This window comes from Stegostoma tigrinum, chromosome 29 (genome assembly GCF_030684315.1).
Source record: "Stegostoma tigrinum isolate sSteTig4 chromosome 29, sSteTig4.hap1, whole genome shotgun sequence".
Taxonomy (NCBI): Eukaryota; Metazoa; Chordata; class Chondrichthyes; order Orectolobiformes; family Stegostomatidae; genus Stegostoma; species Stegostoma tigrinum.
This window is the reverse complement of record NC_081382.1, coordinates 46,659,868-46,681,837: the sequence shown is the minus strand read 5'-3', so window position 1 is coordinate 46,681,837 and position 21,970 is coordinate 46,659,868.

Here is a 21,970-nt window from a genome sequence, read left to right as displayed (position 1 = left end):
GCCCTCTGTTTCAGCCCCTCTGTTTCAGCCCCTCTATTTCAGCCCCTCTGTTTCAGCCCTTCTGTTTCAGACCCTCTGTTTCAGCCCCTCTTTTTCAGCCCCTCTGTTTCTCGCACCCAGTTTCTCGCCCTCTGTTTCTCGCTCTCTGTTTCTCGCCCTCTGTTTCTCGCCCTCTTTTTCAGCCCCTCTGTTTCAGCCCCTCTGTTTCAGCCCCTCTGTTTCTCGCCCTCAGTTTCTCGCCCTCTGTTTCTCGCCATCTGATACAGCCCCTCTGTTTCAGCCCCTTTGTTTTAGCCCCTCTGTTTCAGCCCCTCTGTTTCACGCCCTCTGTTTCAGCCCCTCTCTTTCAGCCCCTCTGTTTCAGCCCATCTGTTTCAGCCCCTCTGTTTCAGCCCCTCTGTTTCTCGCCCTCTGTTTCTCGCCCTCTGTTTCTCGCCCTCTGTTTCTCGCCCTCTGTTTCAGCACCTCTGTTTCAGCCCCTCTGTTTCTCGCCCTCTGTTTCAGCCCCTCTGTTTCAGCCCCTCTGTATCAGCCCCTCTGTTTCAGCCCCTCTGTTTCTCGCCTTCTGTTTCTCGCCCTCTGTTTCAGCCCCTCTGTTTCAGCCCCTCTGTTTCAGCCCCTCTGTTTCAGCCCCTCTGTTTCAGCCCCGCTGTTTCTCGCCCTCTGTTTCTTGCCCTCTGTTTCTCGCCCTCTGTGCCTCGCTCTTGGTTTCTCGCCCTCTGTTTCAGCCCCTCTGTTTCAGCCCCTCTGTTTCTCGCCCTCTTTTTCTCGCCCTCTGTTTCAGCCCCTCTGTTTCAGCCCCTCTGTTTCAGCCCCTCTGTTTCAGCACCTCTGTTTCTCGCCCTTTGTTTCTCGCCCTCTGTTTCAGCCCCTCTGTTTCTCGCCCTCTGTTTCAGCCCCTCTGTTTCTCGCCCTCTGTTTCAGCCCCTCTGTTTCAGACCCTCTGTTTCAGCCCCTCTGTTTCAGCCCCTCTGCTTCTGCCCCTCTGTTTCATGCCCTCTGTTTCAGCCCCTCTGTTTCAGCCCCTCTGTTTCTCGCCCTCTGTTTCAGCCCCTCTGTTTCAGCCCCTCTGTATCAGCGCCTCTGTTTCAGCCCCTCTGTTTCTCACCCTCTGTTTCTCGCCCTCTGTTTCAGCCCCTCTGTTTCATCCCCTCTGTTTCAGCCCCTCTGTTTCAGCCCCTCTGTTTCAGCCCCTCTGTTTCTCGCCCTCAGTTTCTCGCCCTCTGTTTCTCGCCCTCTGTTTCAGCCCCTCTGTTTCAGCCCCTCTGTTTCAGCCACTCTGTTTCAGCCCCTCTGTTTCTCGCCCTCTGTTTCAGCCACTCTGTTTCTCGCCCTCTGTTTCAGCCCCTCTGTATCAGCCCCTCTGTTTCAGCCCCTCTGTTTCGCGCCCTCTGTTTCTGGCCCTCTGTTTCTCGCTCTCTGTTTCTCGCCCTGTGTTTCTCGCCCTCTGTTTCAGCCCCTCTGTTTCAGCCCCTCTGTTTCAGCCCCGCTGTTTCTCGCCCTCTGTTTCTCGCCCACTGTTTCTCGCCCTCTGTTTCAGCCCCTCTGTTTCAGCCCCTCTGTTTCAGACCCTCTGTTTCTCGCCATTTGTTTCAGCCCCTCTGTTTCAGCCCCTCTGTTTCTCGCCCTCTGTTTCAGCCCATCTGTTTCAGCCCCTCTGTATCAGCCCCAATGTTTCAGCCCCACTGTTTCAGCCCCTCTGTTTCTCGCCCTCTGTTTCTCGCCCTCTGTTTCTCGCTCTCTGTTTCTCGCCCTCTGTTTCTCGCTCTCTGTTTCAGCCCCTCTGTTTCAGCCCCTCTGTTTCAGCCCCTCTGTTTCTCGCCCACTGTTTCTCGCACACTGTTTCTCGCCCTCTGTTTCAGCCCCTCTGTTTCAACCCCTTTTTTGCAGCCCCTCTGTTTCAGCCCCTCTGTTTCTCGCCCTCAGTTTCAGCCCCTCTGTTTCTCGCCCTCTGTTTCAGCCCCTCTGTTTCAGCCCCTCTGTTTCAGCCCCTCTGTTTCTCGCCCTCTGTTTCTCGCCCTCTGTTTCAGCCCCTCTGTTTCAGCCCCTCTCTTTCAGCCCCTCTGTTTCAGCCCATCTGTTTCAGCCCCTCTGTTTCAGCCCCTCTGTTTCTCGCCCTCTGTTTCTCGCCCTCTGTTTCTCGCCCTCTGTTTCTCGCCCTCTGTTTCAGCACCTCTGTTTCAGCCCCTCTGTTTCTCGCCCTCTGTTTCAGCCCCTCTGTTTCAGCCCCTCTGTATCAGCCCCTCTGTTTCAGCCCCTCTGTTTCTCGCCTTCTGTTTCTCGCCCTCTGTTTCAGCCCCTCTGTTTCAGCCCCTCTGTTTCAGCCCCTCTGTTTCAGCCCCTCTGTTTCAGCCCCGCTGTTTCTCGCCCTCTGTTTCTTGCCCTCTGTTTCTCGCCCTCTGTGCCTCGCTCTTGGTTTCTCGCCCTCTGTTTCAGCCCCTCTGTTTCAGCCCCTCTGTTTCTCGCCCTCTTTTTCTCGCCCTCTGTTTCAGCCCCTCTGTTTCAGCCCCTCTGTTTCAGCCCCTCTGTTTCAGCACCTCTGTTTCTCGCCCTTTGTTTCTCGCCCTCTGTTTCAGCCCCTCTGTTTCTCGCCCTCTGTTTCAGCCCCTCTGTTTCTCGCCCTCTGTTTCAGCCCCTCTGTTTCAGACCCTCTGTTTCAGCCCCTCTGTTTCAGCCCCTCTGCTTCTGCCCCTCTGTTTCATGCCCTCTGTTTCAGCCCCTCTGTTTCAGCCCCTCTGTTTCTCGCCCTCTGTTTCAGCCCCTCTGTTTCAGCCCCTCTGTATCAGCGCCTCTGTTTCAGCCCCTCTGTTTCTCACCCTCTGTTTCTCGCCCTCTGTTTCAGCCCCTCTGTTTCATCCCCTCTGTTTCAGCCCCTCTGTTTCAGCCCCTCTGTTTCAGCCCCTCTGTTTCTCGCCCTCAGTTTCTCGCCCTCTGTTTCTCGCCCTCTGTTTCAGCCCCTCTGTTTCAGCCCCTCTGTTTCAGCCACTCTGTTTCAGCCCCTCTGTTTCTCGCCCTCTGTTTCAGCCACTCTGTTTCTCGCCCTCTGTTTCAGCCCCTCTGTATCAGCCCCTCTGTTTCAGCCCCTCTGTTTCGCGCCCTCTGTTTCTGGCCCTCTGTTTCTCGCTCTCTGTTTCTCGCCCTGTGTTTCTCGCCCTCTGTTTCAGCCCCTCTGTTTCAGCCCCTCTGTTTCAGCCCCGCTGTTTCTCGCCCTCTGTTTCTCGCCCACTGTTTCTCGCCCTCTGTTTCAGCCCCTCTGTTTCAGCCCCTCTGTTTCAGACCCTCTGTTTCTCGCCATTTGTTTCAGCCCCTCTGTTTCAGCCCCTCTGTTTCTCGCCCTCTGTTTCAGCCCATCTGTTTCAGCCCCTCTGTATCAGCCCCAATGTTTCAGCCCCACTGTTTCAGCCCCTCTGTTTCTCGCCCTCTGTTTCTCGCCCTCTGTTTCTCGCTCTCTGTTTCTCGCCCTCTGTTTCTCGCTCTCTGTTTCAGCCCCTCTGTTTCAGCCCCTCTGTTTCAGCCCCTCTGTTTCTCGCCCACTGTTTCTCGCACACTGTTTCTCGCCCTCTGTTTCAGCCCCTCTGTTTCAACCCCTTTTTTGCAGCCCCTCTGTTTCAGCCCCTCTGTTTCTCGCCCTCAGTTTCAGCCCCTCTGTTTCTCGCCCTCTGTTTCAGCCCCTCTGTTTCAGCCCCTCTGTTTCAGCCCCTCTGTTTCTCGCCCTCTGTTTCTCGCCCTCTGTTTCAGCCCCTCTGTTTCAGTCCCTCTGTTTCAGCCCCTCTGTTTCTCGCCCTCTGTGCCTCGCCCTCTGTATCATCCCCTCTGTTTCAGCCCCTCTGTTTCAGCCCCTCTGTTTCTCGCCCTCTGTTTCAGCCCCTCTGTTTCAGCCCCTCTGTTTCTCGCCCTCTGTTTCAGCCCCTCTGTTTCAGCCCCTCTGTATCAGCCCCTCTGTTTCAGCCCCTCTGTTTCTCGCCGTCTGTTTCTCGCCCTCTGTTTCAGCCCCTCTGTTTCAGCCCCTCTGTTTCAGCCCCTCTGTTTCTCGCCGTCTGTTTCTCGCCCGTTGTTTCTCGCCCTCTGTTTCTCGCTCTCTGTTTCTCGCCCTCTGTTTCAGCCCCTCTGTTTCTCGCCCACTGTTTCAGCCCCTCTGTTCCAGCGCCTCTGTTTCAGCCCCTCTGTTTCAGCCCTTCTGTTTCAGCCACTCTGTTTCAGCCCCTCTGTTTCAGCTCCTCTGTTTCAGCCCCTCTGTTTCAGCCCCACTGTTTCTCGCCCTCTGTTTCTCGCCCTCGGTTTCAGCCCCTCTGTTTCTCGCCCTCTGTTTCAGCCCCTCTGTTTCTCGCCCTCTGTTTCAGCCCCTCTGTTTCAGCCCCTCTGTTTCAGCCCCTCTGTTTCAGCCCTTCTGTTTCAGCCCCTCTGTTTCAGCCCCTCTGTTTCTCGCCCTCTGTTTCAACCCCTCTGTTTCTCGCCGCTCTGTTTCAGGCCCGCTGTTTCAGCCCCTCAGTATCAGCCCCTCTGTTTCAGCCCCTCTGTTTCTCGCCCTCTGTTTCTCGCCCTCTGTTTCTCGCCCTCTGTTTCTCGCCCACTGTTTCAGCCCCTCTGTTTCAGCCGCTCTGTTTCAGCCCCTCTGTTTCTTGCCCTCTGTTTCAGCCCCTCTGTTTCTCGCCCTCAGTTTCTCGCCCTCTGTTTCTCGCCCTCTGTTTCTCGCTCTCTGTTTCTCGCCCTCTGTTTCAGCCCCTCTGTTTCTCGCCCACTGTTTCAGCCCCTCTGTTTCTCGCCATCAGTTTCAGCCCCTCTGTTTCAGCCCCTCTGTTTCAACTCCTCTGTTTCTCGCCCTCTGTTTCAGCCCCTCTGTTTCAGCCCTCTCTTTCAGCCCCTCTGTTTCAGCCCCTCTGTTTCTCGCCCTTTGTTTCTCGCCCTCTGTTTCAGCCCCTCTGTTTCTCGCCCTCTGTTTCAGCCCCTCTGTTTCTCGCCCTCTGTTTCACCCCCTCTGTTTCAGCCCCTCTGTTTCTCGCCCTCTGTTTCAGCCCCTCTGTTTCAGCCCCTCTGTATCAGCCCCTCTGGTTCAGCCCCTCTGTTTCTCGCCCTCTGTTTCTCGCCCTATGTTTCAGCCCCTCTGTTTCAGCCCCTCTGTTTCAGCCCCTCTGTTTCAGCCCCTCTGATTCTCGCCCTCTGTTTCTCGCCCTCTGTTTCAGCCCCTCTGTTCCAGCCCCTATCTATCAGCCCCTCTGTTTCAGCCCCTCTGTTTGTCGCTCTCTGTTTCAGCCCCTCTGTTTCAGGCCTCTGTTTCAGCCCCTCTGTTTCAGCCCCTCTGTTTCAACCCCTCTGTTTCAGCCCCTCTGTTTCAGCCCCTCTGTTTCAGCCCCTCTGTTTCTCGCCCTCTGTTTCAGCCCCTCTGTTTCAGACTCTCTGTTCCTCGCCCTCTGTTTCAGCCCCTCTGTTCCAGCCCCTCTGTTTCAGCCCCTCTGTTTCAACCCCTCTGTTTCAGCCCCTCAGTTTCAGCCCGTCTGTTTCTCACCCTCTGTTTCAGCCACTCTGTTTCAGCCCCTCTGTTTCAGCCCCTCTGTATCAGCCACTCTGTTTCAGCCAGTCTGTTCCAGCCCCTCTGTTTCAGCCCCTCTGTTTCTCGCCCTCTGTTTCAGCCCCTCTGATTCAGCCCCTCTGTTTCAGCCCCTCTGTTTCAGCCACTCTGTTTCGACGCCCTCTGTTGCAGACCCTTTGTTTCAGCCCCTCTGTTTCAGCCCCTCTGTTTCAGCCCCTCTGTTTCAACCCCTCTGTTTCACGCCCTCTGTTTCAGCCCCTCTGTTTCAGCCCCTCTGTTTCTCGCCCTCTGTTTCAGCCCCTCTGTTCCAGCCCCTGTCTATCAGCCCCTCTGTTTCAGCCCCTCTGTTTCTCGCTCTCTGTTTCAGCCCCTCTGTTTCAGCCCCTCTGTTTCAGCCCCTCTGTTTCAGCCCCTCTGTTTCTCGCCCTCTGTTTCAGCCCCTCTGTTTCAGCCCCTCTGTTTCAGCCCCTCTGTTTCTCGCCCTCTGTTTCAGCCCCTCTGTTTCAGACTCTCTGTTCCTCGCCCTCTGTTTCAGCCCCTCTGTTCCAGCCCCTCTGTTTCAGCCCCTCTGTTTCAACCCCTCTGTTTCAGCCCCTCAGTTTCAGCCCCTCTGTTTCTCGCCCTCTGTTTCAGCCACTCTGTTTCAGCCCCTCAGTTTCAGCCCCTCTGTATCAGCCACTCTGTTTCAGCCACTCTGTTTCAGCCCGTCTGTTTCAGCCCCTGTGTTTCTCGCCCTCTGTTTCAGCCCCTCTGATTCAGCCCCTCTGTTTCAGCCCCTCTGTTTCAGCCCCTCTGTTTCGATGCCCTCGGTTGCAGTCCCTTTGTTTCAGCCCCTCTGTTTCAGCCCCTCTGTTTCAGCCCCTCTGTTTCAACCCCTCTGTTTCTCGCCCTCTGTTTCAGCCCCTCTGTTTCAGCCCCTCTGTTTATCGCCCTCTGTTTCAGCCCCTCTGTTCCAACCCCTCTCTATCAGCCCCTCTGTTTCAACCCCTCTGTTTCTCGCTCTCTGTTTCAGCCCCTCTGTTTCAGCCCCTCTGTTTCAGCCCCTCTGTTTCAGCCACTCTGTTTCTCGCCCTCTGTTTCAGCCCCTCTGTTTCAGCCCCTCTGTTTCAGCCCCTCTGTTTCTCGCCCTCTGTTTCAGCCACTCTGTTTCAGCCATTCTGTTTCAGCCACTCTGGTTCAGCCACTCTGGTTCAGCCACTCTCATTCTCGACCTCTCATTCTCGCCCTCTGTTTCTCGCCCTCTGTTCCAGCCACTCTGCTTCTCGCACTTTGTTTCAGGCAATCTCTTTCAGCCACTCTGCACCTTCCCCTCTGTTTCAGCCACTCTGTTTCCGCCACTCTGTTTCAGCCACTCTATTTCAGCCACTCTGATTCTCGCTCTCTGTTTCAGCCACTCTGTTACAGCCGCTCTGCTTCTCGGACTCTGTTTCAGCCACTCTGTTTCAGCCACTCTGATTCTCGCCCTCTGATTCTCGCCCTCTGTTTCAGCCCCTCTGTTTCTCGCCCTCTGTTTCAGCCCCTCTGTTTCAGACTCTCTGTTCCTCGCCCTCTGTTTCAGCCCCTCTGTTCCAGCCCCTCTGTTTCAGCCCCTCTGTTTCAACCCCTCTGTTTCAGCCCCTCAGTTTCAGCCCGTCTGTTTCTCACCCTCTGTTTCAGCCACTCTGTTTCAGCCCCTCTGTTTCAGCCCCTCTGTATCAGCCACTCTGTTTCAGCCACTCTGTTCCAGCCCCTCTGTTTCAGCCCCTCTGTTTCTCGCCCTCTGTTTCAGCCCCTCTGATTCAGCCCCTCTGTTTCAGCCCCTCTGTTTCAGCCACTCTGTTTCGACGCCCTCTGTTGCAGTCCCTTTGTTTCAGCACCTCTGTTTCAGCCCCTCTGTTTCAGCCCCTCTGTTTCAACCCCTCTGTTTCACGCCCTCTGTTTCAGCCCCTCTGTTTCAGCCCCTCTGTTTCTCGCCCTCTGTTTCAGCCCCTCTGTTCCAGCCCCTGTCTATCAGCCCCTCTGTTTCAGCCCCTCTGTTTCTCGCTCTCTGTTTCAGCCCCTCTGTTTCAGCCCCTCTGTTTCAGCCCCTCTGTTTCTCACCCTCTGTTTCAGCCCCTCTGTTTCAGACTCTCTGTTCCTCGCCCTCTGTTTCAGCCCCTCTGTTCCAGCCCCTCTGTTTCAGCCCCTCTGTTTCAACCCCTCTGTTTCAGCCCCTCAGTTTCAGCCCGTCTGTTTCTCACCCTCTGTTTCAGCCACTCTGTTTCAGCCCCTCTGTTTCAGCCCCTCTGTATCAGCCACTCTGTTTCAGCCAGTCTGTTCCAGCCCCTCTGTTTCAGCCCCTCTGTTTCTCGCCCTCTGTTTCAGCCCCTCTGATTCAGCCCCTCTGTTTCAGCCCCTACGTTTCAGCCACTCTGTTTCGACGCCCTCTGTTGCAGACCCTTTGTTTCAGCCCCTCTGTTTCAGCCCCTCTGTTTCAGCCCCTCTGTTTCAACCCCTCTGTTTCACGCCCTCTGTTTCAGCCCCTCTGTTTCAGCCCCTCTGTTTCTCGCCCTCTGTTTCAGCCCCTCTGTTCCAGCCCCTGTCTATCAGCCCCTCTGTTTCAGCCCCTCTGTTTCTCGCTCTCTGTTTCAGCCCCTCTGTTTCAGCCCCTCTGTTTCAGCCCCTCTGTTTCAGCCCCTCTGTTTCTCGCCCTCTGTTTCAGCCCCTCTGTTTCAGCCCCTCTGTTTCAGCCCCTCTGTTTCTCGCCCTCTGTTTCAGCCCCTCTGTTTCAGACTCTCTGTTCCACGCCCTCTGTTTCAGCCCCTCTGTTCCAGCCCCTCTGTTTCAGCCCCTCTGTTTCAACCCCTCTGTTTCAGCCCCTCAGTTTCAGCCCCTCTGTTTCTCGCCCTCTGTTTCAGCCACTCTGTTTCAGCCCCTCAATTTCAGCCCCTCTGTATCAGCCACTCTGTTTCAGCCACTCTGTTTCAGCCCGTCTGTTTCAGCCCCTGTGTTTCTCGCCCTCTGTTTCAGCCCCTCTGTTTCTCGCCCTCTGTTTCAGCCCCTCTGTTTCAGCCCCTCTGTATCAGCCCCTCTGGTTCAGCCCCTCTGTTTCTCGCCCTCTGTTTCTCGCCCTATGTTTCAGCCCCTCTGTTTCAGCCCCTCTGTTTCAGCCCCTCTGTTTCAGCCCCTCTGATTCTCGCCCTCTGTTTCTCGCCCTCTGTTTCAGCCCCTCTGTTCCAGCCCCTATCTATCAGCCCCTCTGTTTCAGCCCCTCTGTTTGTCGCTCTCTGTTTCAGCCCCTCTGTTTCAGGCCTCTGTTTCAGCCCCTCTGTTTCAGCCCCTCTGTTTCAACCCCTCTGTTTCAGCCCCTCTGTTTCAGCCCCTCTGTTTCAGCCCCTCTGTTTCTCGCCCTCTGTTTCAGCCCCTCTGTTTCAGACTCTCTGTTCCTCGCCCTCTGTTTCAGCCCCTCTGTTCCAGCCCCTCTGTTTCAGCCCCTCTGTTTCAACCCCTCTGTTTCAGCCCCTCAGTTTCAGCCCGTCTGTTTCTCACCCTCTGTTTCAGCCACTCTGTTTCAGCCCCTCTGTTTCAGCCCCTCTGTATCAGCCACTCTGCTTCAGCCAGTCTGTTCCAGCCCCTCTGTTTCAGCCCCTCTGTTTCTCGCCCTCTGTTTCAGCCCCTCTGATTCAGCCCCTCTGTTTCAGCCCCTCTGTTTCAGCCACTCTGTTTCGACGCCCTCTGTTGCAGTCCCTTTGTTTCAGCCCCTCTGTTTCAGCCCCTCTGTTTCAGCCCCTCTGTTTCAACCCCTCTGTTTCACGCCCTCTGTTTCAGCCCCTCTGTTTCAGCCCCTCTGTTTCTCGCCCTCTGTTTCAGCCCCTCTGTTTCAGCCCCTCTGTATCAGCCACTCTGTTTCAGCCCCTCTGTTTCTCGCTCTCTGTTTCAGCCCCTCTGTTTCAGCCCCTCTGTTTCAGCCCCTCTGTTTCAGCCCCTCTGTTTCTCGCCCTCTGTTTCAGCCCCTCTGTTTCAGCCCCTCTGTTTCAGCCCCTCTGTTTCTCGCCCTCTGTTTCAGCCCCTCTGTTTCAGACTCTCTGTTCCTCGCCCTCTGTTTCAGCCCCTCTGTTCCAGCCCCTCTGTTTCAGCCCCTCTGTTTCAACCCCTCTGTTTCAGCCCCTCAGTTTCAGCCCCTCTGTTTCTCGCCCTCTGTTTCAGCCACTCTGTTTCAGCCCCTCAGTTTCAGCCCCTCTGTATCAGCCACTCTGTTTCAGCCACTCTGTTTCAGCCCGTCTGTTTCAGCCCCTGTGTTTCTCGCCCTCTGTTTCAGCCCCTCTGATTCAGCCCCTCTGTTTCAGCCCCTCTGTTTCAGCCCCTCTGTTTCGATGCCCTCGGTTGCAGTCCCTTTGTTTCAGCCCCTCTGTTTCAGCCCCTCTGTTTCAGCCCCTCTGTTTCAACCCCTTCTGTTTCTCGCCCTCTGTTTCAGCCCCTCTGTTTCAGCCCCTCTGTTTATCGCCCTCTGTTTCAGCCCCTCTGTTCCAACCCCTCTCTATCAGCCCCTCTGTTTCAACCCCTCTGTTTCTCGCTCTCTGTTTCAGCCCCTCTGTTTCAGCCCCTCTGTTTCAGCCCCTCTGTTTCAGCCACTCTGTTTCTCGCCCTCTGTTTCAGCCCCTCTGTTTCAGCCCCTCTGTTTCAGCCCCTTTGTTTCTCGCCCTCTGTTTCAGCCACTCTGTTTCAGCCATTCTGTTTCAGCCACTCTGGTTCAGCCACTCTGGTTCAGCCACTCTCATTCTCGACCTCTCATTCTCGCCCTCTGTTTCTCGCCCTCTGTTCCAGCCACTCTGCTTCTCGCACTTTGTTTCAGGCAATCTCTTTCAGCCACTCTGCACCTTCCCCTCTGTTTCAGCCACTCTGTTTCCGCCACTCTGTTTCAGCCACTCTATTTCAGCCACTCTGATTCTCGCTCTCTGTTTCAGCCACTCTGTTACAGCCGCTCTGCTTCTCGGACTCTGTTTCAGCCACTCTGTTTCAGCCACTCTGATTCTCGCCCTCTGATTCTCGCCCTCTGTTTCAGCCCCTCTGTTTCTCGCCCTCTGTTTCAGCCCCTCTGTTTCAGACTCTCTGTTCCTCGCCCTCTGTTTCAGCCCCTCTGTTCCAGCCCCTCTGTTTCAGCCCCTCTGTTTCAACCCCTCTGTTTCAGCCCCTCAGTTTCAGCCCGTCTGTTTCTCACCCTCTGTTTCAGCCACTCTGTTTCAGCCCCTCTGTTTCAGCCCCTCTGTATCAGCCACTCTGTTTCAGCCACTCTGTTCCAGCCCCTCTGTTTCAGCCCCTCTGTTTCTCGCCCTCTGTTTCAGCCCCTCTGATTCAGCCCCTCTGTTTCAGCCCCTCTGTTTCAGCCACTCTGTTTCGACGCCCTCTGTTGCAGTCCCTTTGTTTCAGCCCCTCTGTTTCAGCCCCTCTGTTTCAGCCCCTCTGTTTCAACCCCTCTGTTTCACGCCCTCTGTTTCAGCCCCTCTGTTTCAGCCCCTCTGTTTCTCGCCCTCTGTTTCAGCCCCTCTGTTCCAGCCCCTGTCTATCAGCCCCTCTGTTTCAGCCCCTCTGTTTCTCGCTCTCTGTTTCAGCCCCTCTGTTTCAGCCCCTCTGTTTCAGCCCCTCTGTTTCTCGCCCTCTGTTTCAGCCCCTCTGTTTCAGACTCTCTGTTCCTCGCCCTCTGTTTCAGCCCCTCTGTTCCAGCCCCTCTGTTTCAGCCCCTCTGTTTCAACCCCTCTGTTTCAGCCCCTCAGTTTCAGCCCGTCTGTTTCTCACCCTCTGTTTCAGCCACTCTGTTTCAGCCCCTCTGTTTCAGCCCCTCTGTATCAGCCACTCTGTTTCAGCCACTCTGTTCCAGCCCCTCTGTTTCAGCCCCTCTGTTTCTCGCCCTCTGTTTCAGCCCCTCTGATTCAGCCCCTCTGTTTCAGCCCCTCTGTTTCAGCCACTCTGTTTCGACGCCCTCTGTTGCAGTCCCTTTGTTTCAGCCCCTCTGTTTCAGCCCCTCTGTTTCAGCCCCTCTGTTTCAACCCCTCTGTTTCACGCCCTCTGTTTCAGCCCCTCTGTTTCAGCCCCTCTGTTTCTCGCCCTCTGTTTCAGCCCCTCTGTTCCAGCCCCTGTCTATCAGCCCCTCTGTTTCAGCCCCTCTGTTTCTCGCTCTCTGTTTCAGCCCCTCTGTTTCAGCCCCTCTGTTTCAGCCCCTCTGTTTCAGCCCCTCTGTTTCTCGCCCTCTGTTTCAGCCCCTCTGTTTCAGCCCCTCTGTTTCAGCCCCTCTGTTTCTCGCCCTCTGTTTCAGCCCCTCTGTTTCAGACTCTCTGTTCCTCGCCCTCTGTTTCAGCCCCTCTGTTCCAGCCCCTCTGTTTCAGCCCCTCTGTTTCAACCCCTCTGTTTCAGCCCCTCAGTTTCAGCCCCTCTGTTTCTCGCCCTCTGTTTCAGCCACTCTGTTTCAGCCCCTCAGTTTCAGCCCCTCTGTATCAGCCACTCTGTTTCAGCCACTCTGTTTCAGCCCGTCTGTTTCAGCCCCTGTGTTTCTCGCCCTCTGTTTCAGCCCCTCTGATTCAGCCCCTCTGTTTCAGCCCCTCTGTTTCAGCCCCTCTGTTTCGATGCCCTCGGTTGCAGTCCCTTTGTTTCAGCCCCTCTGTTTCAGCCCCTCTGTTTCAGCCCCTCTGTTTCAACCCCTCTGTTTCTCGCCCTCTGTTTCAGCCCCTCTGTTTCAGCCCCTCTGTTTATCGCCCTCTGTTTCAGCCCCTCTGTTCCAACCCCTCTCTATCAGCCCCTCTGTTTCAACCCCTCTGTTTCTCGCTCTCTGTTTCAGCCCCTCTGTTTCAGCCCCTCTGTTTCAGCCCCTCTGTTTCAGCCACTCTGTTTCTCGCCCTCTGTTTCAGCCCCTCTGTTTCAGCCCCTCTGTTTCAGCCCCTCTGTTTCTCGCCCTCTGTTTCAGCCACTCTGTTTCAGCCATTCTGTTTCAGCCACTCTGGTTCAGCCACTCTGGTTCAGCCACTCTCATTCTCGACCTCTCATTCTCGCCCTCTGTTTCTCGCCCTCTGTTCCAGCCACTCTGCTTCTCGCACTTTGTTTCAGGCAATCTCTTTCAGCCACTCTGCACCTTCCCCTCTGTTTCAGCCACTCTGTTTCCGCCACTCTGTTTCAGCCACTCTATTTCAGCCACTCTGATTCTCGCTCTCTGTTTCAGCCACTCTGTTACAGCCGCTCTGCTTCTCGGACTCTGTTTCAGCCACTCTGTTTCAGCCACTCTGATTCTCGCCCTCTGATTCTCGCCCTCTGTTTCAGCCCCTCTGTTTCTCGCCCTCTGTTTCAGCCCCTCTGTTTCAGACTCTCTGTTCCTCGCCCTCTGTTTCAGCCCCTCTGGTCCTGCCCCTCTGTTTCAGCCCCTCTGTTTCAACCCCTCTGTTTCAGCCCCTCAGTTTCAGCCCGTATGTTTCTCACCCTCTGTTTCAGCCACTCTGTTTCAGCCCCTCTGTTTCAGCCCCTCTGTATCAGCCACTCTGTTTCAGCCAGTCTGTTCCAGCCCCTCTGTTTCAGCCCCTCTGTTTCTCGCCCTCTGTTTCAGCCCCTCTGATTCAGCCCCTCTGTTTCAGCCCCTCTGTTTCAGCCACTCTGTTTCGACGCCCTCTGTTGCAGTCCCTTTGTTTCAGCCCCTCTGTTTCAGCCCCTCTGTTTCAGCCCCTCTGTTTCAACCCCTCTGTTTCACGCCCTCTGTTTCAGCCCCTCTGTTTCAGCCCCTCTGTTTCTCGCCCTCTGTTTCAGCCCCTCTGTTCCAGCCCCTGTCTATCAGCCCCTCTGTTTCAGCCCCTCTGTTTCTCGCTCTCTGTTTCAGCCCCTCTGTTTCAGCCCCTCTGTTTCAGCCCCTCTGTTTCAGCCCCTCTGTTTCTCGCCCTCTGTTTCAGCCCCTCTGTTTCAGCCCCTCTGTTTCAGCCCCTCTGTTTCTCGCCCTCTGTTTCAGCCCCTCTGTTTCAGACTCTCTGTTCCTCGCCCTCTGTTTCAGCCCCTCTGTTCCAGCCCCTCTGTTTCAGCCCCTCTGTTTCAACCCCTCTGTTTCAGCCCCTCAGTTTCAGCCCCTCTGTTTCTCGCCCTCTGTTTCAGCCACTCTGTTTCAGCCCCTCAGTTTCAGCCCCTCTGTATCAGCCACTCTGTTTCAGCCACTCTGTTTCAGCCCGTCTGTTTCAGCCCCTGTGTTTCTCGCCCTCTGTTTCAGCCCCTCTGATTCAGCCCCTCTGTTTCAGCCCCTCTGTTTCAGCCCCTCTGTTTCGATGCCCTCGGTTGCAGTCCCTTTGTTTCAGCCCCTCTGTTTCAGCCCCTCTGTTTCAGCCCCTCTGTTTCAACCCCTCTGTTTCTCGCCCTCTGTTTCAGCCCCTCTGTTTCAGCCCCTCTGTTTATCGCCCTCTGTTTCAGCCCCTCTGTTCCAACCCCTGTCTATCAGCCCCTCTGTTTCAACCCCTCTGTTTCTCGCTCTCTGTTTCAGCCCCTCTGTTTCAGCCCCTCTGTTTCAGCCCCTCTGTTTCAGCCACTCTGTTTCTCGCCCTCTGTTTCAGCCCCTCTGTTTCAGCCCCTCTGTTTCAGCCCCTCTGTTTCTCGCCCTCTGTTTCAGCCACTCTGTTTCAGCCATTCTGTTTCAGCCACTCTGGTTCAGCCACTCTGGTTCAGCCACTCTCATTCTCGACCTCTAACTCTCGCCCTCTGTTTCTCGCCCTCTGTTCCAGCCACTCTGCTTCTCGCACTTTGTTTCAGGCAATCTCTTTCAGCCACTCTGCACCTTCCCCTCTGTTTCAGCCACTCTGTTTCCGCCACTCTGTTTCAGCCACTCTATTTCAGCCACTCTGATTCTCGCTCTCTGTTTCAGCCACTCTGTTACAGCCGCTCTGCTTCTCGGACTCTGTTTCAGCCACTCTGTTTCAGCCACTCTGATTCTCGCCCTCTGATTCTCGCCCTCTGTTTCAGCCACTCTGCTTCTCACACTCTGTTCCAGCCACTCTATTTCAGCCACTCTGTTTCAGCCACTCTGTTGCAGCCACACTGTTTCAGCCACTCTGTTTCAGCCACTCTGATTATCGTCACTCTGATTCTCACACACAGTTTCAGCCATTCTGTTTCAGCCACTCTACTTCTCGCACTCTGTTTCAGCCACTCTGTTTCAGCCACTCTGCTTCTCGCCCTCTGTTTCAGCCACTCTGTTTCAGCAACTCTGTTTCGGCCACTCTGTTTCAGTCACTCTGATTCTTGCCCTCTCATTCTCGCACTCTGTTTCAGCCACTCTGTTTCAGCCACTCTGAATCTCGCCCTCTGATTCTCGCAATCTATTTCAGCAACTCTCTGTCAGCTTCTCTGTTTCAGCCACTCTGATTCTCGCCCTCTGATTATCGCATTCTGTTTCAGCCACTGTTTCAGCCACTCTGTTTCAGCCACTCTGTTTCAGCCCCTCAGTTTCAGCCCATCTGTTTCAGCCCCTCTGTTTCATCCCCTCTGTTTCAGCCCCTCTGTTTCAGCCCCTCTGTTTCAGCCCCTCTGTTTCTCGCCCTCTGTTTCAACCCCTCTGTTTCAGCCCCTCTGTTTCAACTCCTCTGTTTCTCGCCCTCTGTTTCTCGCCCTCTGGTTCTCGCCCTCTGTTTCAGCCCCTCTGTTTCAGCCACTCTGTTTCTGCTGACCTGTTTCAGCCACTCTGTTTCAGCCACTCTGTTTCAGCCCCTCTGTTTCAGCCCCTCTGTTTCAACCCCTCTGTTTCTCGCCCTCTGTTTCAGCCCCTCTGTTTCAACCCCTCTGTTTCTCGCCCTCTGTTTCAGCCCCTCTGTTTCAGCCCCTCTGTTTCTCGCTCTCTGTTTCAGCCCCTCTGTTTCAGCCCCTCTGTTTCAGCCCCTCTGTTTCAGCCCCTCTGTTTCTCGCCCTCTGTTTCAGCCCCTCTGTTTCAGCCCCTCTGTTTCAGCCCCTCTGTTTCTCGCCCTCTGTTTCAGCCCCTCTGTTTCAGACTCTCTGTTCCTCGCCCTCTGTTTCAGCCCCTCTGTTCCAGCCCCTCTGTTTCAGCCCCTCTGTTTCAACCCCTCTGTTTCAGCCCCTCAGTTTCAGCCCCTCTGTTTCTCGCCCTCTGTTTCAGCCACTCTGTTTCAGCCCCTCAGTTTCAGCCCCTCTGTATCAGCCACTCTGTTTCAGCCACTCTGTTTCAGCCCGTCTGTTTCAGCCCCTGTGTTTCTCGCCCTCTGTTTCAGCCCCTCTGATTCAGCCCCTCTGTTTCAGCCCCTCTGTTTCAGCCCCTCTGTTTCGATGCCCTCGGTTGCAGTCCCTTTGTTTCAGCCCCTCTGTTTCAGCCCCTCTGTTTCAGCCCCTCTGTTTCAACCCCTCTGTTTCTCGCCCTCTGTTTCAGCCCCTCTGTTTCAGCCCCTCTGTTTATCGCCCTCTGTTTCAGCCCCTCTGTTCCAACCCCTCTCTATCAGCCCCTCTGTTTCAACCCCTCTGTTTCTCGCTCTCTGTTTCAGCCCCTCTGTTTCAGCCCCTCTGTTTCAGCCCCTCTGTTTCAGCCACTCTGTTTCTCGCCCTCTGTTTCAGCCCCTCTGTTTCAGCCCCTCTGTTTCAGCCCCTCTGTTTCTCGCCCTCTGTTTCAGCCACTCTGTTTCAGCCATTCTGTTTCAGCCACTCTGGTTCAGCCACTCTGGTTCAGCCACTCTCATTCTCGACCTCTCATTCTCGCCCTCTGTTTCTCGCCCTCTGTTCCAGCCACTCTGCTTCTCGCACTTTGTTTCAGGCAATCTCTTTCAGCCACTCTGCACCTTCCCCTCTGTTTCAGCCACTCTGTTTCCGCCACTCTGTTTCAGCCACTCTATTTCAGCCACTCTGATTCTCGCTCTCTGTTTCAGCCACTCTGTTACAGCCGCTCTGCTTCTCGGACTCTGTTTCAGCCACTCTGTTTCAGCCACTCTGATTCTCGCCCTCTGATTCTCGCCCTCTGTTTCAGCCCCTCTGTTTCTCGCCCTCTGTTTCAGCCCCTCTGTTTCAGACTCTCTGTTCCTCGCCCTCTGTTTCAGCCCCTCTGTTCCAGCCCCTCTGTTTCAGCCCCTCTGTTTCAACCCCTCTGTTTCAGCCCCTCAGTTTCAGCCCGTCTGTTTCTCACCCTCTGTTTCAGCCACTCTGTTTCAGCCCCTCTGTTTCAGCCCCTCTGTATCAGCCACTCTGTTTCAGCCACTCTGTTCCAGCCCCTCTGTTTCAGCCCCTCTGTTTCTCGCCCTCTGTTTCAGCCCCTCTGATTCAGCCCCTCTGTTTCAGCCCCTCTGTTTCAGCCACTCTGTTTCGACGCCCTCTGTTGCAGTCCCTTTGTTTCAGCCCCTCTGTTTCAGCCCCTCTGTTTCAGCCCCTCTGTTTCAACCCCTCTGTTTCACGCCCTCTGTTTCAGCCCCTCTGTTTCAGCCCCTCTGTTTCTCGCCCTCTGTTTCAGCCCCTCTGTTCCAGCCCCTGTCTATCAGCCCCTCTGTTTCAGCCCCTCTGTTTCTCGCTCTCTGTTTCAGCCCCTCTGTTTCAGCCCCTCTGTTTCAGCCCCTCTGTTTCTCGCCCTCTGTTTCAGCCCCTCTGTTTCAGACTCTCTGTTCCTCGCCCTCTGTTTCAGCCCCTCTGTTCCAGCCCCTCTGTTTCAGCCCCTCTGTTTCAACCCCTCTGTTTCAGCCCCTCAGTTTCAGCCCGTCTGTTTCTCACCCTCTGTTTCAGCCACTCTGTTTCAGCCCCTCTGTTTCAGCCCCTCTGTATCAGCCACTCTGTTTCAGCCAGTCTGTTCCAGCCCCTCTGTTTCAGCCCCTCTGTTTCTCGCCCTCTGTTTCAGCCCCTCTGATTCAGCCCCTCTGTTTCAGCCCCTCTGTTTCAGCCACTCTGTTTCGACGCCCTCTGTTGCAGTCCCTTTGTTTCAGCCCCTCTGTTTCAGCCCCTCTGTTTCAGCCCCTCTGTTTCAACCCCTCTGTTTCACGCCCTCTGTTTCAGCCCCTCTGTTTCAGCCCCTCTGTTTCTCGCCCTCTGTTTCAGCCCCTCTGTTTCAGCCCCTGTCTATCAGCCCCTCTGTTTCAGCCCCTCTGTTTCTCGCTCTCTGTTTCAGCCCCTCTGTTTCAGCCCCTCTGTTTCAGCCCCTCTGTTTCAGCCCCTCTGTTTCTCGCCCTCTGTTTCAGCCCCTCTGTTTCAGCCCCTCTGTTTCAGCCCCTCTGTTTCTCGCCCTCTGTTTCAGCCCCTCTGTTTCAGACTCTCTGTTCCTCGCCCTCTGTTTCAGCCCCTCTGTTCCAGCCCCTCTGTTTCAGCCCCTCTGTTTCAACCCCTCTGTTTCAGCCCCTCAGTTTCAGCCCCTCTGTTTCTCGCCCTCTGTTTCAGCCACTCTGTTTCAGCCCCTCAGTTTCAGCCCCTCTGTATCAGCCACTCTGTTTCAGCCACTCTGTTTCAGCCCGTCTGTTTCAGCCCCTGTGTTTCTCGCCCTCTGTTTCAGCCCCTCTGATTCAGCCCCTCTGTTTCAGCCCCTCTGTTTCAGCCCCTCTGTTTCGATGCCCTCGGTTGCAGTCCCTTTGTTTCAGCCCCTCTGTTTCAGCCCCTCTGTTTCAGCCCCTCTGTTTCAACCCCTCTGTTTCTCGCCCTCTGTTTCAGCCCCTCTGTTTCAGCCCCTCTGTTTATCGCCCTCTGTTTCAGCCCCTCTGTTCCAACCCCTCTCTATCAGCCCCTCTGTTTCAACCCCTCTGTTTCTCGCTCTCTGTTTCAGCCCCTCTCTTTCAGCCCCTCTGTTTCAGCCCCTCTGTTTCAGCCACTCTGTTTCTCGCCCTCTCTTTCAGCCCCTCTGTTTCAGCCCCTCTGTTTCAGCCCCTCTGTTTCTCGCCCTCTGTTTCAGCCACTCTGTTTCAGCCATTCTGTTTCAGCCACTCTGGTTCAGCCACTCTGGTTCAGCCACTCTCATTCTCGACCTCTCATTCTCGCCCTCTGTTTCTCGCCCTCTGTTCCAGCCACTCTGCTTCTCGCACTTTGTTTCAGGCAATCTCTTTCAGCCACTCTGCACCTTCCCCTCTGTTTCAGCCACTCTGTTTCCGCCACTCTGTTTCAGCCACTCTATTTCAGCCACTCTGATTCTCGCTCTCTGTTTCAGCCACTCTGTTACAGCCGCTCTGCTTCTCGGACTCTGTTTCAGCCACTCTGTTTCAGCCACTCTGATTCTCGCCCTCTGATTCTCGCCCTCTGTTTCAGCCCCTCTGTTTCTCGCCCTCTGTTTCAGCCCCTCTGTTTCAGACTCTCTGTTCCTCGCCCTCTGTTTCAGCCCCTCTGGTCCTGCCCCTCTGTTTCAGCCCCTCTGTTTCAACCCCTCTGTTTCAGCCCCTCAGTTTCAGCCCGTATGTTTCTCACCCTCTGTTTCAGCCACTCTGTTTCAGCCCCTCTGTTTCAGCCCCTCTGTATCAGCCACTCTGTTTCAGCCAGTCTGTTCCAGCCCCTCTGTTTCAGCCCCTCTGTTTCTCGCCCTCTGTTTCAGCCCCTCTGATTCAGCCCCTCTGTTTCAGCCCCTCTGTTTCAGCCACTCTGTTTCGACGCCCTCTGTTGCAGTCCCTTTGTTTCAGCCCCTCTGTTTCAGCCCCTCTGTTTCAGCCCCTCTGTTTCAACCCCTCTGTTTCACGCCCTCTGTTTCAGCCCCTCTGTTTCAGCCCCTCTGTTTCTCGCCCTCTGTTTCAGCCCCTCTGTTCCAGCCCCTGTCTATCAGCCCCTCTGTTTCAGCCCCTCTGTTTCTCGCTCTCTGTTTCAGCCCCTCTGTTTCAGCCCCTCTGTTTCAGCCCCTCTGTTTCAGCCCCTCTGTTTCTCGCCCTCTGTTTCAGCCCCTCTGTTTCAGCCCCTCTGTTTCAGCCCCTCTGTTTCTCGCCCTCTGTTTCAGCCCCTCTGTTTCAGACTCTCTGTTCCTCGCCTCTCTGTTTCAGCCCCTCTGTTCCAGCCCCTCTGTTTCAGCCCCTCTGTTTCAACCCCTCTGTTTCAGCCCCTCAGTTTCAGCCCCTCTGTTTCTCGCCCTCTGTTTCAGCCACTCTGTTTCAGCCCCTCAGTTTCAGCCCCTCTGTATCAGCCACTCTGTTTCTGCCACTCTGTTTCAGCCCGTCTGTTTCAGCCCCTGTGTTTCTCGCCCTCTGTTTCAGCCCCTCTGATTCAGCCCCTCTGTTTCAGCCCCTCTGTTTCAGCCCCTCTGTTTCGATGCCCTCGGTTGCAGTCCCTTTGTTTCAGCCCCTCTGTTTCAGCCCCTCTGTTTCAGCCCCTCTGTTTCAACCCCTCTGTTTCTCGCCCTCTGTTTCAGCCCCTCTGTTTCAGCCCCTCTGTTTATCGCCCTCTGTTTCAGCCCCTCTGTTCCAACCCCTCTCTATCAGCCCCTCTGTTTCAACCCCTCTGTTTCTCGCTCTCTGTTTCAGCCCCTCTGTTTCAGCCCCTCTGTTTCAGCCCCTCTGTTTCAGCCACTCTGTTTCTCGCCCTCTGTTTCAGCCCCTCTGTTTCAGCCCCTCTGTTTCAGCCCCTCTGTTTCTCGCCCTCTGTTTCAGCCACTCTGTTTCAGCCATTCTGTTTCAGCCACTCTGGTTCAGCCACTCTGGTTCAGCCACTCTCATTCTCGACCTCTAACTCTCGCCCTCTGTTTCTCGCCCTCTGTTCCAGCCACTCTGCTTCTCGCACTTTGTTTCAGGCAATCTCTTTCAGCCACTCTGCACCTTCCCCTCTGTTTCAGCCACTCTGTTTCCGCCACTCTGTTTCAGCCACTCTATTTCAGCCACTCTGATTCTCGCTCTCTGTTTCAGCCACTCTGTTACAGCCGCTCTGCTTCTCGGACTCTGTTTCAGCCACTCTGTTTCAGCCACTCTGATTCTCGCCCTCTGATTCTCGCCCTCTGTTTCAGCCACTCTGCTTCTCACACTCTGTTCCAGCCACTCTATTTCAGCCACTCTGTTTCAGCCACTCTGTTGCAGCCACACTGTTTCAGCCACTCTGTTTCAGCCACTCTGATTATCGTCACTCTGATTCTCACACACAGTTTCAGCCATTCTGTTTCAGCCACTCTACTTCTCGCACTCTGTTTCAGCCACTCTGTTTCAGCCACTCTGCTTCTCGCCCTCTGTTTCAGCCACTCTGTTTCAGCAACTCTGTTTCGGCCACTCTGTTTCAGTCACTCTGATTCTTGCCCTCTCATTCTCGCACTCTGTTTCAGCCACTCTGTTTCAGCCACTCTGAATCTCGCCCTCTGATTCTCGCAATCTATTTCAGCAACTCTCTGTCAGCTTCTCTGTTTCAGCCACTCTGATTCTCGCCCTCTGATTATCGCATTCTGTTTCAGCCACTGTTTCAGCCACTCTGTTTCAGCCACTCTGTTTCAGCCCCTCAGTTTCAGCCCATCTGTTTCAGCCCCTCTGTTTCATCCCCTCTGTTTCAGCCCCTCTGTTTCAGCCCCTCTGTTTCAGCCCCTCTGTTTCTCGCCCTCTGTTTCAACCCCTCTGTTTCAGCCCCTCTGTTTCAACTCCTCTGTTTCTCGCCCTCTGTTTCTCGCCCTCTGGTTCTCGCCCTCTGTTTCAGCCCCTCTGTTTCAGCCACTCTGTTTCTGCTGACCTGTTTCAGCCACTCTGTTTCAGCCACTCTGTTTCAGCCCCTCTGTTTCTCGACCTCTGTTTCAGCACCTCTGCTTCTCGCCCTCTGTTTCAGCCCATCTGTTTCAGCCCCTCTGTTTCATCCCCTCTGTTTCAGCCCCTCTGTTTCAACCCCTCTGTTTCTCGCCCTCTGTTTCAACCCCTCTGTTTCTCGCCCTCTGTTTCAGCCCCTCTGTTTCAGCCACTCTGTTTCAGCCACTAAGTTTGAACCCCTCTGTTTCAGCCCCTCTGTTTCTCGCCCTCTGTTTCAACCCCTCTGTTTCAGCCCCTCTGTTTCAACTCCTCTGTTTCTCGCCCTCTGTTTCAGCCCCTCTGTTTCTCGCCCTCTGTTTCAGCCCCTCTGTTTCAGCCACTCTGTTTCTGCCGACCTGTTTCAGCCACTCTGTTTCAGCCACTCTGTTTCAGCCCCTCTGTTTCTCGACCTCTGTTTCAGCCCCTCTGTTTCTCGCCCTCTGTTTCAGCCCATCTGTTTCAGCCCCTCTGTTTCATCCCCTCTGTTTCAGCCCCTCTGTTTCAACCCCTCTGTTTCTCGCCCTCTGTTTCAACCCCTCTGTTTCAGCCCCTCTGTTTCAACTCCACTGTTTCTCGCCCTCTGTTTCAGCCCCTCTGTTTCTCGCCCTCTGTTTCAGCCCCTCTGTTTCAGCCCCTCTGTTTCAGCCACTAAGTTTTAGCCCCTCTGTTTCAGCCCCTCTCTTTCTCTCCCTCTGTTTCAGCCCCTCTGTTTCAGCCCCTCTGTTTCAGCCCCTCTGTTTCAGCCACTCTGTTTCAGCCCCTCTGTTTCAGCCCCTCTGTTCCTCGCCCTCTGTTTCAGCCCCTCTGGTCCTGCCCCTCTGTTTCAGCCCCTCTGTTTCAACCC